The sequence below is a fragment of the Rhodnius prolixus genome, unplaced genomic scaffold (genome assembly GCF_049639745.1).
Source record: "Rhodnius prolixus isolate KJV_2025 unplaced genomic scaffold, Rpr scaffold_5, whole genome shotgun sequence".
In the NCBI taxonomy this organism is placed as follows: Eukaryota; Metazoa; Arthropoda; class Insecta; order Hemiptera; family Reduviidae; genus Rhodnius; species Rhodnius prolixus.
Genome location: NW_027411624.1, coordinates 42,276,890 through 42,290,417, shown reverse-complemented (window position 1 = coordinate 42,290,417; position 13,528 = coordinate 42,276,890). Strand labels below are relative to the sequence as shown.

Below are 13,528 nucleotides of genomic sequence, written 5' to 3'. Positions count from 1 at the left end.
TGGCATTAATCTACTACCTCTGATCATCTATGAAAAACATCCAAAATCGGTCAGTAATACAAAAAAACAAAAAAAAATGACGGAGGAACAAAAATCAATGAAAAATAATCGATTACTTGAATTTGAAACATTTTTATTTACCGGAAACGAGAGATTTCTTTGCAGGAGTACCACCACAATTTACTCAAAAAGAAAAAACAGTAAACTAACATTTATTGTTTTATGGTGGCCTCCAAATCATTTGTTAATAAATTTAGAGTAAAACCTAATGTGATTATTTATTATTATTTTTTTTCAACTATATAATATAACTATATAAGAAAACACGTACCCACTTAGTAAATGTTTTAAAACATTAGTATGTAAAAGTGGTAATGTTTAGTTTATGAGGCACGCTATCTAGATGCTAGCAATCAGAATACTTGAACATACAGACACACACGGAGAGTGTTGTAGCGAAGGACAAAGCCGGGCAAGATGGAGAGCTTGTTGCTAGGCGTACTTGGAGGCCCTAGCTTCTCCCACCCAACTGTCTCTCTCGCACACTAGAGAGAGAGATAGAGAGATATCCCCTCTCTCACTGTCATGACACTGAGCTCATGCCTGCTTTACTTCCCGTCCTAATTATGATTAATTATGTTCTTACTTTAATTTTTTTTTTTTTTTTTTTTTTATCCACATTGTGCCTATTTATCCATAATTTTATTTTTTTTGAAAATATTATCCATTAAATTGATATCTTAATTATAAGTTGATAACAATTCCTTTATAAATTGAAACTTTTAAGTACTTCAAAAGTAACTAAAACAATAGGCTTACACGAATTCTTACACCGGAAATATATCCGTTTTGTGGAGTTTCGAAACAAAACAGCTGCTATGATTTTCTTTATTATCTTGGTTTTTAAACAAATTATCCAGAACTAGTTCGATTGAAGGCACGTCTAGGAGTGGAGGGGATGTATATTTCCACTGAAATGCCATTTTTCCAAAACTGGATCGAATTTTTTTTTTCCCGATAGAATTTTGAGGACATACGAGGTCTGTAAATTAAGTAATGAGACTGATTTTTTTAAAAAATTTTTTATTCAAAAAGAATTACAATTCTATATTGTCACCTTCAAAATAACTTCCATCTGAAGCCACACAGAGCTGGAGACGTTTCTTCCACTCCTAATAGCAGTGCTCGAACTCCGATACTGGAATAGCCTTCAGCTGGTCGTGTGAATGTTTTTAACTATCCCAAAATGAGTCACCCTTGAGGTGATTTTTCAACTTCGGGAAGAGAAAAAAGTCACAAGGACTCAAGTCAGGCGAATAAGGAGGCTGAGGAGCCACAGGAATGTTTTTTTACTGGCCAAAAACTCTGGTTTATTGAAATTGCTATGTGACAAGGAGCATTATCTTGATGCAACACCCACTTGTTCTTGATATTTGGTCTCACACGAATGACCCTTTTTCGAAGTTTTCTTTTCAAGAACCTCTCTCGCCCAGTCTGATATAGAGGTTGCCGCCAAAACCAGAGTATTACCTTGTCTTGTCTTCATATTCCCTCCCTCCATCATCCCCTTTTCTCTACACCGGAAGCTGTAACCCCGGAGATCACTAGCTATAAAGGAGCTTCCTTCCCGAAGTACTCACCCACCAATTCCTCTCTCTCTCTCTCTCTCTCTCTCTCTCTCTATATATATATATATATATATATATATATATATATATAGATATATATATATACCTTCTTAATATCATGCCGCAATACCACACTGATTGTTGTTCTCCATACCAAAAACATGTTCTTTGCTTTAACCCAAAATTATTTAATTAATTTTCTAATGAAATTTCTGAAGTTTTCCCATTTCACATGTTTGGGGCGGGGTATGCAGAGTGGGTTACCCACAAACTGGTGACTTTCTAAAAATATACAGGTCGGTTACAGAGCCGTTTGAATGTTTTCGACTTTGTCCCAAAATGAGTCACCCTTGAGGTGATTTTTAAACTTCGGGAAGAGCAAAAAAAAGTCACAAGGACTTGACAAGTCAGGCGAATAAGGAGGCTGTGAGGAGCCACAGGAATGTTTTTTTACAGGACCAAAAACTCTGGTTTATTGAAATTGCTGTGTGACAAGGAGCATTATCTTGATGCAACACCCACTTGTTCCTTGATGTTTGGTCTCACATGAATGACCCTTTTTCGAAGTTTTTCAAGAATCTCTTGATTGACTGTTTGACCTTGAGGTAGAAACTCTTTGTAGACGATTCCGTGGATATCGAAAAAAAAAAACAAATCAGCATGCATTTGATCTTCGACTTTGGCCATCCTTGCTTTTTTTGGCCCTTGGAGAGGGTTGAAGTGTGCCACTCCATGCTCTGACGCTTTGGTTTCTGGGTCGTACTCGAAACACCCAAGACTCGTCACCAGTAATGACACGTTCCAGAAAATAGGGGTCATTTTCAATTGAATCCAAAAAATCCAAAAACGGCTGCAACCGACCAGCTGAAGGCTATTCCAGTATTGGAGTTCGAGCACTGCTATGAGGAGTGGAAGAAACGTCTCCAGCTCTGTGTGGCTTCAGAAGGAAGTTATTTTGAAGGTGACAATATAGAATTGTAATTCTTTTTAAATAAAAAAATTTCAAAAAAATCAGTCTTATTACTTAATTTACAGACCTCGTATATGTTAAGGGAGTAGGGAATCAATAGCATTAATCAATTAGTTTTCCCCACTGGCTTTTCCCCCATCTTGTGGTGAAATGGAAAATCGTAAAAATGAATCCCCGTGCCTAAGGCTCAATAAAATTAAGTAATCCGTTTAGTTTTCATCCCCAAATTCAGCCTTCCATTACCACCATAAAGCCTTTTTACCAATCGCACCACCTGGAGAGCACGATATATGGTGCATACATAAAATAGGGCTGAATATGTTCAGGAGCAAGTTGAATTCTATGCCTCAGGCGTCAATAAATCGTATGTTCAAATCGGCGAGATCAACAGTGTACCAGATATAAGATTATACAAAATGCAAATATCCAATCTTGCTATATACAATTAATGCGGAAACAAGATTATCGGATCTGGAATTTATTATTGGGCCAATCTTTTTTAAAGCCAGAGTTTATTGGTTCATTTTTCATCCCCCCACTTGGGTGTCACCACTCACAGAGCTTACTCTCATAACGGCAAATCGGGATAATTGTTGCCAAAAAATAAGGAGAACCTATAAACTCTGGAAGGGAAGCGAATTTGTAGTTAAGGGATAAATACTGGACTGCCTTAACACTTCACTGCTTCCAAGAGTGGATACGAGGTGTGGCTATTAAATAACGAGACTATTGCTGTAAAAACATTTTATTTTAAATTTATACATATTTAGTTATTATCACCTTCAATATACACCACTCCCCTATCCCTACTAGACCCGCAATGCTAAGACTTATTAGTGGGTTTAGTGGGTTCGATTCCCGGTCTCTAAGCCTTGGATTTTATTTAATGGTTAATATGAGAAATTTACAGTAAAGTATGTTAGGCGGTTATAGGCTAGACCCGCAATGCTAAGATGTATTGTTGGTTTAGTGGGTTCGATTCCCGGAGTCTAGGCCTTGAATTTTATTTAATGGTTAATATGAGAAATTTACAGTAAAGTATGTTAGGCGGTTATAGGCTAGACCCGCAATGCTAAGATGTATTGTTGGTTTAGTTGGTTCGATTCCCCGGTCTTAGGCCTTGAATTTTATTTAATAGTTAATATGAGAAATTTACAGTAAAGTATGTTAGGCGGTTATAGGCTAGACCCGCAATGCTAAGATGTATTGTTGGTTTAGTGGGTTCGATTCCCGGAGTCTAGGCCTTGAATTTTATTTAATGGTTAATATGAGAAATTTACAGTAAAGTATGTTAGGCGGTTATAGGCTAGACCCGCAATGCTAAGATGTATTGTTGGTTTAGTGGGTTCGATTCCCGGAGTCTAGGCCTTGAATTTTATTTAATGGTTAATATGAGAAATTTACAGTAAAGTATGTTAGGCGGTTATAGGCTAGACCCGCAATGCTAAGATGTATTGTTGGTTTAGTTGGTTCGATTCCCCGGTCTTAGGCCTTGAATTTTATTTAATAGTTAATATGAGAAATTTATAGTAAAGTACTTTTGCTAGTCGCCTCCGTCCACGACACCTAATTTGGTCGTTGGACGTTAAGCCCCAACTGAAAAAATAGGCGATTACTTTACTACTTTTTTACTTACAAAGCTTTAATTGTTATTTGATATGGCGTAGTGGTGGAACAGTAAATTTTTCTAAAGATGCACTTTAGAGAAATTTAACTTTCATATACAAATTAATGGAAAACCTAGAGGGGCCATTTTTGAGGAAAACCTACGAAAAAATTGAAGACGCACTTCTGTCTGAAATATCGTAGAAAAAAAAAAATATAAATAAAAAAAAATACAAAAACGGAAATGCCAAGTTTGGACTTCCGGCGACTTTTTTTTTTCATTTTCGAGATATAAACAGGAAGTCAATATTACTGTGGATAAATTACAAAATAAAATGATCACGTCCCAATTACGTAACGGTTAATAAATTTCATTTGTTACGATGCCCAATGGCGCAACCAAAGGGGGGGCGGGAAAGGAACGGATCAATAACAACTCCTGTGGGGGGTCCCGCCGAATGGGGGGGGACATATAAAAGGTTTTTTTTTGGTTTTTATGAACAGAAATGTATCGATTATTTTTTTTTTGTTTGCACTTTAAGTTATCACCAAACTAGAACCAAGTTTTTGGAATGGAGTAAAATTTTCTCCGCAAAATGGGTTTCTTAGGAGTTTTTTACTCTACTAAAAAGTCTTGTAATTGTCCAGATTTTCAATAGTTAAGAAATTTCACCGGAAATAACTGTTTTAAGGTACTCGGAGTCCGGAAGAAGGTTTTTTTTTTAAATTGTTCTGTGTGTGTATGAGTCTACTTAATGTGAATTTAATATTTCGCCTAGGTGCCACCTGAAGATGCCAGAACAATGGTTTTGGGACAAAATCAGTCAACCGGAAGTACTCTTTACTTTTTTCAATTTTTCGTTTTTTTTTTAAAAGATTTTCTCTCAAAAAAATCACCTTCTTTATTTAAGTTTGGTATTTACGTAAATGTTGATTTGCAGAAAATTTTATTCGTAACATTTTCCGATTAAAAAAAAAAAATCGATTAAGAGTAGTCCGGAAAGAGGGAGAAAAGTTAAGAATTCTCTCTGAGTTGCTATTTTCTTGTAATCAACAGTCCGTCCATATGGTGGTAATGTCAAAAGAAAATGTATTAAATGTGTTGTTGTTACAAAACAAAAGACTCTTTATACCTGTTGTTACTGCAACCGATTTGGTTATACGCGGTATCGAAGTATGGGGGATCGACTAAGCGTTCCAAATTCTTTACGTATTCAGACTTTACAGTCCAAAAATACTACGAAAACTACTTAACGCTCTATATTTCTAACCTCACCATTCATAATGATCTCAAAAATAGTGCTGCACGAGAAACGAGACCGAGACGAGACTTGAGCAACCGAGACCGAGACCGAGATATTATATATATATCTCGTCGAGAAATCTCGGTCTCGTCTCGGTTTTTCAAATATTAATTTTTAGCTACAAAATTATAAAATTGTGTTCTTTATTAATAAATAATCATTACGGGTATTGAATTAATTATTAAAAGATACGATTTTATTATATATGTTCAATATTAATACATCTATTTGACTTCGAATTACATAAGTAAAGTAAGCTAAGTAAAGTAATCGCCTATTTTTTCAGGCGGGGCTTTACGTCCAACTACCAATTAGGTGTCGCGGACGGAGGCGACTAGTAAACATACTTTACAGTAAATTTCTCATATTAACCATTAAATAAAATCCAAGGTCTAGAGACAAGGGAATCGAACCCACTAAACCAACAATACATCTTAGCATTGCGGGTCTAGCCTATAACCGCCTAACATACTTTACTATAAATTTCTCATATTAACCATTAAATAAAATCCAAGACCTAGAGACCGGGGAATCGAACCCACTAAACCAACAATACATCATAGCATTGCGGGTCTAGCCTATAACCGCCTAACATACTTTACAGTAAATTTCTTTTATTAACCATTAAATAAAATCCAAGGCCTAAGACCGGGAATCGAACCCAGTACCACAATACATATTAGCTTCGCAGGTCTCGCACAGCTCGGCTACCGTGGCGCCCTCTTCGAATTACCTAATTTTTACATAAATTCTAACATCTTTTTGAAATTATATAAAGATATATAACAGTAATAGTAATATATGATGCATTGAAGTGTAAGTAGTTGTCTTCTTTTACACACATTTTCATCACCAATATATAAATTAAAATAATTATTAGAAAATAATAACATTTTTTAAAAAGATTATTAATAGCAAACCATTTTTAATACTTAAACAAAAATTCAAAAAAACCGAGACCGAGATATCTCGACGAGACCGAGACCGAGATCGAGACTGCATAAAGTCTCGCCTCGTCTCGGTCTCGTGCAGTACTACTCAAAATCCCTTTCATCAACGGACCTTACTAAAACTCTTTTCTTAAAATTTCATTCCTTTACAGCAGCTCATCCTAATCCTTTAATTGAACACTTATCTTCTTCCACATTATCAGGTGATCCTCCAAGGAGATTGAAGAGAAGATGGCTCCCGCGATCTACTCTCCTCATAACAGTATAGTGATCTGATCACGTTAATGCAGTGTCGCCACTGGGTGCCTTCTCCAATCTTCATTCAAGACATTGTATGTTATTACATCGCGTTTGCTTGTTGCAACAACCGTTGCAGTCGCTAATTCTAATAAAAGATTTTAAAAAGTGTTAAAAAAATCGAATCTGTAGAATAGTCCTTTATCGGAAGTAGGATCGCGTTCATTTCCGCTAAAATTAGCTCTTAGGACTTCTTAGTAAACTTTTGCCATTATTCTAGAAAATGTTGTTGTTTTTTTTTTAAGAAAAATATTGTTTAGGGTACCCCCCACAAAAAAGTTACAATTTCATTGTATTGTACGTCAAAAAACACTGTAAAATGTTGGTGAAAATTAAATATAGTTTAAGTGTTGAGAGTTTAAGAACAAAAAACCAAACAAACTTTGTGAAATAAAACTTTAAGAATATTAACAAGAAAAAGGTGGTCAATTAACTTTAAGCGCTGGTTAACTCGTAGTGGCTGAACCAATAGAGCAGCGCGCTGAAATCTCTGTTTTTGAGATTTTAAGTGGTAGAAAAGTTGGGAGATTTCAGGAGGCAGCAGCGGTTTTTTTTTTTTTGGACCATTGATGATAGAAAGAATGGATTCCAGGTGAAAAGCGATCCCACCATTGTTATCCCCAAATAGGAGCTCTCCCCCCACTTTCCCACGCGATGATGGAAACCCAGCTGAGTTGCGGAAGATAGCTAGCACAGACAGAAACTAAAGTAAAAGTTTTCTTCGTTATTGATTAGCTGTCAGTTTCCGGTTCCCCAGTAAATGAAGACCCTAAATGTGATTTTTCTTTCTCTCACCTCCCATGTATCCCTTTTTTCTATTCTCGATAGAGAGGGGTGGGGGTGAACTCTCCATTACCAATCTGAACTCCTGTCTGGACACAATAAGGAATCCAGGACAGAAAGGAGCTTCGTAACAGACAATCATTTGTATTTAAACGGGTTAAACTATCTGGTCCTTGCATCTGAACATTTCTTACTCGCACGATTCCCAAGACAATTAAATTCTTTTCATATCTTTTTAACATTTAAGTAATATTTTATCCCTTCAATATCTCACCAAGAATTATTTGGGTAATTATCAATTTAATATGCTTCCCATTTCGGAGATTTTACAAGGAATCTCCATTTTGAGATCAGCTGAGGTCGTAAAAACGGAAATTCGTATACGGTTTAATAATGAGATGATATTTGCTTTAAAAACGACCGGACGATTTATCACCTTACCGGAAGAATCACTTTCTGAGCCGATATTCTTTTAGCGTTTTTGCATTATCTTAAAAAAAAAAAACGTTCTTCGAGCAAACCATTTTGTTTTTTATTTCGTATTTAAGGTACCTCAAAACGGATATTACGCGTACGTAAACTCGATATCGACAATCTCTTTCTCTCACTAGTTGAGTAAGAGAAAGTAGAGATTCTCAATTATTGTCATTTTCTCTTCAGTTCAGAGAAAATTGTGAATGAATAATATATTTTACTGTATTTTATTTTATTCAAACATTTCTATTGCCAAACAGCTGTGATATTAATTTACTAACCGATAGAAAGTTCCTTGTATTTTTACCAGCTGTTCACTACATATCGAATTAAACTTGGTGAATACTATGCTTTGATCGATGAATATGCTAGTGAATATGGCCGTCTAGTTAGTATAGATCTTTCCTGTCCATCGAACTTTACAGCACTTCGATACGTGGATAGTTCGATTATTGCAGTAAAAGAAATTAAAAATATTTTTTTTTTTTTTTGCCAGTCTAAACCTGTCCAATTTTATTAAGTAATGCATAATAACAAAAGATGTGAAAACGTTGGACAATCCTTTGTTTCAGAAATTAGATACATTGTTTCTTACCCAGCCGAAAAAACTATTCTTACTAGAGTACGTGTCATGTCAAAGTTCGTGATCTACCCTTTAACCTCATAACTAACTGATTTATGAGGAGACCCCTTCGTTAGCAATTAATTTCAAATTTGGTATTTATTATTTAAGTTTTCGTCATTGCTTGCTTGATTTTTTTTTTTTTAGATATGGAGTAAAATTATAAAAATATTCGTGGAGTAAGGCGCTACGGTAGCCGAGCGATCAAGAGGCGAGACCTGCAAAGCTAAGATGTATTGTTGGTTTAGTGGGTTCGATTCCCTGGTCTTGGATTTTATTTAATAGATAATAAGAGAAATTTATATCAAAGTATGCTAGGCGGTTATAGGCTAGACCCACAAAGCTGAGATGTATTGTTGGTTTAGTGGGTTCGATTCCCCTGGACAAGGCCTTGGATTTTATTTAATGGTTAGGTTAGGAAATTTACAGTAAAGTATGTTTGCTAGTCGCCTCTGTCTACGACACCTAATTTGGTAGTTGGACGTTAAGCCCCGCCTGAAAAAAATAGGCGATTACTTTACTTTACTTTTATTCGTGAAGTTTTAAATCGTTTGCCCTTGACAAAAAAAGAATTGGTTTGAAAGACTCACATGACTTCCTATTTCTGTAGTTATTATTAAGAGAGAGCTAGAGAGAGAAGAAGTATTAAAGCGCTCTAGCGTCTATCAGTTTATTAAGACATTAAATGCTAGTAAATCTGCCAAAAGTCTACCAAAAGTTGACGTTGCGTAGTTAGCAGTTCGCAGGGGGGGTGGTATTAATCTCCCAAAGTTTATGCTATTAATATCTGCTCAATCTCGCTCTCTCTCTTCCCCCTCCAGAACAACCCGTTGTTTCCTCTAATTTCTCAGCAAGAGCGCTTGGCCTAAATACCCGGTTCGACGCAAGTGTTATTTTAGGCGGTATAACGATAAATGATATGGAATTAGTTACCATCTTCTTGACTCTTATCAAGCGGTCCCCATTTTCTGAAGTTCTCTTGTTCCTGGTCTTCCAGGATTCATCCTTCACCAAGTTTGATTATATTTTATTAATAGTGGCAGCCATTATTAATAATTCTCCCCCCTTTAACATTTCCTCCTTTATCTTTTGTAAATAAATTGCTTTTTATAAATCATTGAAATTGACTTAGTCTTGGACTTTCATTGAATACGAGATATTAGAAAAGTCTCGACAGACAATGCAGTTTGAGCCGTCGCGTTGTCTTGATGGGGAACCCTGAGGACTTGTTCTTCCACAAATCGGGTCGTTTTTTTTCCTCACTCTTTCGCGGAGTTGAGCAAGCACCATCACGGTTGTAATGTTGATAAATTATAATCGATATTTTCATCCGTTTTGGACGTGGAAGGGCGTCCCGGGCGGTCATAACCGCTCCGACGTCTTCTCGGTCATCTTGGAAACCACTTGAACCACTCAAAAACTTGCGCACGAGATAACCATTCATCGCCATAAACTTCTTTTAATAAAAGATCAAGTTTCAGTAGCGGTTTTACCAAAGTTTTGATGTGAAATTTCACGACAATTCGTTGCTCTGCTACAATGTGTAGTATCATGTTTTCGGCAAAACGAAACTAACAACTCTTACAACACAAACGACGGTTCCGGTCAGACAGATTTCTCTGCAATCGAAAGAGAAGGCTTTACACTGCACAGCTGTCGGTCGTTAAGATTTGGCGCATGCCTAGTTCTTCTGTAGCACAGCATCAGTCTCTCGTTATTTAATAGCCACACCTCGTAATCAAATTGCTTTAATATTTCTGACAGGATGTATGTCCTCATCAGTGACTCTCTAGGACAGATATGGTGACGGGGAGAACTAGGTGGTAAAGAAAGTAAACTCTGGAGGTCTAAGGAAGGAATTATAACTTCGGTCCATCAGTAGGGTTTTACACTGACTTGGCCTTACTGACTTGCAACTTTAGTTTTGATAGATGATTTCAGTTCACCTGCTTCTGGAACGGCCATTTTGCTGCTTCTTGTCCCTTTTCGTAAAGCTGTCTCAGGCAGACTATTCCGGTAATTTTTCTTTGTCTTTCTTTTTTTTTTTCTTTGGTAATTAATGAAGTAGTTTCTCGTACGACAGGGCAAAGCGGGGGGGGAGTATCGTTTTCAAAACACAATAAAGTTCGGCTGGAATAGGTGCCGGGTCATGTGGGGATTAAGGGGAATGAGACAGCTGATCTACTGGCCAGGAATGGAGCTAACACTCCTTTCATTGGCCCGGAACCAGTCCTGGGGATCACCCAGGGGTTCGGTTCGTGCGGCTCTCAGAGATCTGGGATCTGGAGGGAGCACGAGAAGAGCTGGGTGAGATGTGTCCTGGGGTTAAAGCCTTTAATGCCTTGGTTGTGTTAGCAAAGAACCAAAGAGACCCTGTGCTTAGGTAGAAATCAGATTATTGTGATCATAGGCCTATTCACGGGGCTTGGTAGGTTCAGGAAACATCTACACAAGGTGGGGGCTTATCAGCTCGGAACCGTTGTGCAGACTGAGTCTCTGAGGAGACGGTCTCTCACTTGTTATTCGATTGTGTTGCAATCGAGCGGTTGCGCTATGAAACCTTTGGAAAGTTAAGACCAAGGAAAGTTGACTGCCCTATCTTACCCCAGTTGTGATAAGGATAAAGCAAACATAATTAAATAAGAAAGTAATTTTTTTGTTTTTTAAAATTACCTTCCCAAGTTAACTTACAACGGAAGTGTTCATTACTAAGAACAGTGAAGCCACTCTTTCTCCATTTCATTACCTGGCAGTTCATAAAAGTTCTCTCGGGCAGTTCCGCTGGAGCACGAATGTGAGCTGAATAGAAAATTGATTTCCTTCAAATTGGAAATATACAAGGGCGGCCCAACTTGAAAAATCTCATTAATCCCTTTAAAGAGCTAGAAAAGATATTTCCTTATTTACCTTTGTCTTTAAGTGATGCGCAAATGGAGAACCTTCTCTCTTCACCCCACGTTAAGATAAGATAAGATAAGATAATAGATGGGACGGGACCTTACGCCCCACGGCACCGCAGCCACAGAAGACTTATTGGCCAGCCCCTTCTTAGTTCTAGTAAGCGAACCCTCCCCTCCTAAAGAGGTTGAGGACCTTCCCTACTAGTTCTTTTTGCGCTATTATCTCCTTCGGCCTCAGCGTTCCAAAGATTTCATAGCGCAAACGCTCGATTGCAACGCAATCGAACAGCAGGTGAGAGGCCGTTTCCTCCTCTTCCTGACATAATCTGCACAATGGTTCCGAGCTAATAAGCCCCACCTTGCGTAGATGCTTCCTGAACCTACCGTGCCCCGTGAATAGGCCTGTAATCAGAGTAATCTGATTTCTACCCAAACACAGGGTCTCTTTGGTTCTTTGCTTAGGGTACGTTTACAACGGAGCTGTGAGTATAGATGATAGCAGAGATGATAACTGATAGAGTAATATATAATAGCTGATTAGTGTGCACAACAGAGCTGTGATACATGCAACATGTCCGAGAAGTGAAGAAGAGTTTTTATGTTCAGCAGCAACAAAAAGGTATATTTTAAAGAAAAAACGCTTTAGAAAATATCATGTACATCCCATAAATAAAAAACATCCCATAAAGTACTTTGGGCGAATTTCACTATTTATATAAGGAACAGAGCTTTCTCCATGCATCTCTTTTAGCCTTCCTTATGGCTATATTGTAAGAAGTTAGGGCCTCACGGTACTCCTTCCATGTTCCCCTTCTTTTAGCTACATTGAACAGTTTCCTAACTTTACTGCGGAGCTCCTTCAGCTGGTTATTCCACCAGCCTACTTTCCTATTAGATGTCATCACTGTCTCCGCACAATTCTCCCAGTAGGCCTCCTTGATGACGCTCTGAAGTCTCTCAGTAGCTTCATCAATGTCCATCCGGGCCCTAAAGTTATTGTTGACTGTACCAATGTTTGCGCTGAGATCCCGTCTAAACGAGTCCCAGTCCGTTCTCCTAGGGTTTCTGTAAGTAACCATCTCCTTACAGTCAAACCCAATGTCGAACCCCACGTTAAATAAATATTTCAAGACTTTAATTAAGATTGTTCTGGTTTTTTTGGGGGGGATCAGATAATAGTGACACCATCGCGAGAGCAGAAATCGATAAGAGAATCATTTGAGATATGTTGCAGATTAAGTTATCATCAGATGTAAGGGAAATTTGTTTAAAGCGAGTTTTCCTCAGTAATAGGTGGAGAAAAGACACCCATTTTTATTTGTAAAAGTAAAGTAATTGCCTATTTTTTGAGGCGGGGCTTAACGTCCAACTACCAATTAGGTGTCTTGGACGGAGGCGACTAGCAAGCATACTTTATTGTAAATTACTTTTATTAACCATTAAATAAAATCCAAGTCCTAGAGACTGGGAATCGAACCCACTAAACCAACAATACATCTTAGCTTTGCGGGTCTAGCCTATAACCGCTCGGCTACCGTGGCGCCCCATTTTTATTTGTATTAAATGGTGTAAAAAAAAAAAATTCATACTTTTATTATACCCTTAGTATGATGCTTAAAAAAATGCCTTATTCACCCTTCAGGTGCGATAAATAACTAAGACTGATTCAATACAGTTTACCGAGTTAGTAACCGTTACTGCAAAATATTAGTGCCTTTCTTCAACTGCTTGGTGCAATCAGGTGTTATATTGACTGGAGTATCAGCAGTTTTAGCTGAACAGCTGTGTACGGTAACTATGGTAACCTTACCTAGCTGCAACGGGTTCTCTTAAATAATGCTAGGTGCTATGTGTGAGTATGCATTGCGTTACTATGGTAACACTCAGCCGCTTCTAGTATACTCTTAGCTCTTCCAAAACGCATATGTACACAGTTCTCTGTGTGTCTCTGTATATGTGTGTGTATAAGCATTTTCAGAATACCAGCAGGCAAGC

At 37.5% G+C, this 13,528-nt stretch overlaps 1 protein-coding gene across 3 annotated transcripts in view; it reads left to right on the top strand.

Moving 5' to 3' along the window:
- Window positions 1–13,528, top strand: part of LOC141458368 (uncharacterized) — a 486,109-nt gene that overhangs the window by 60,438 nt on the left and 412,143 nt on the right. The window lies entirely within an intron of this gene.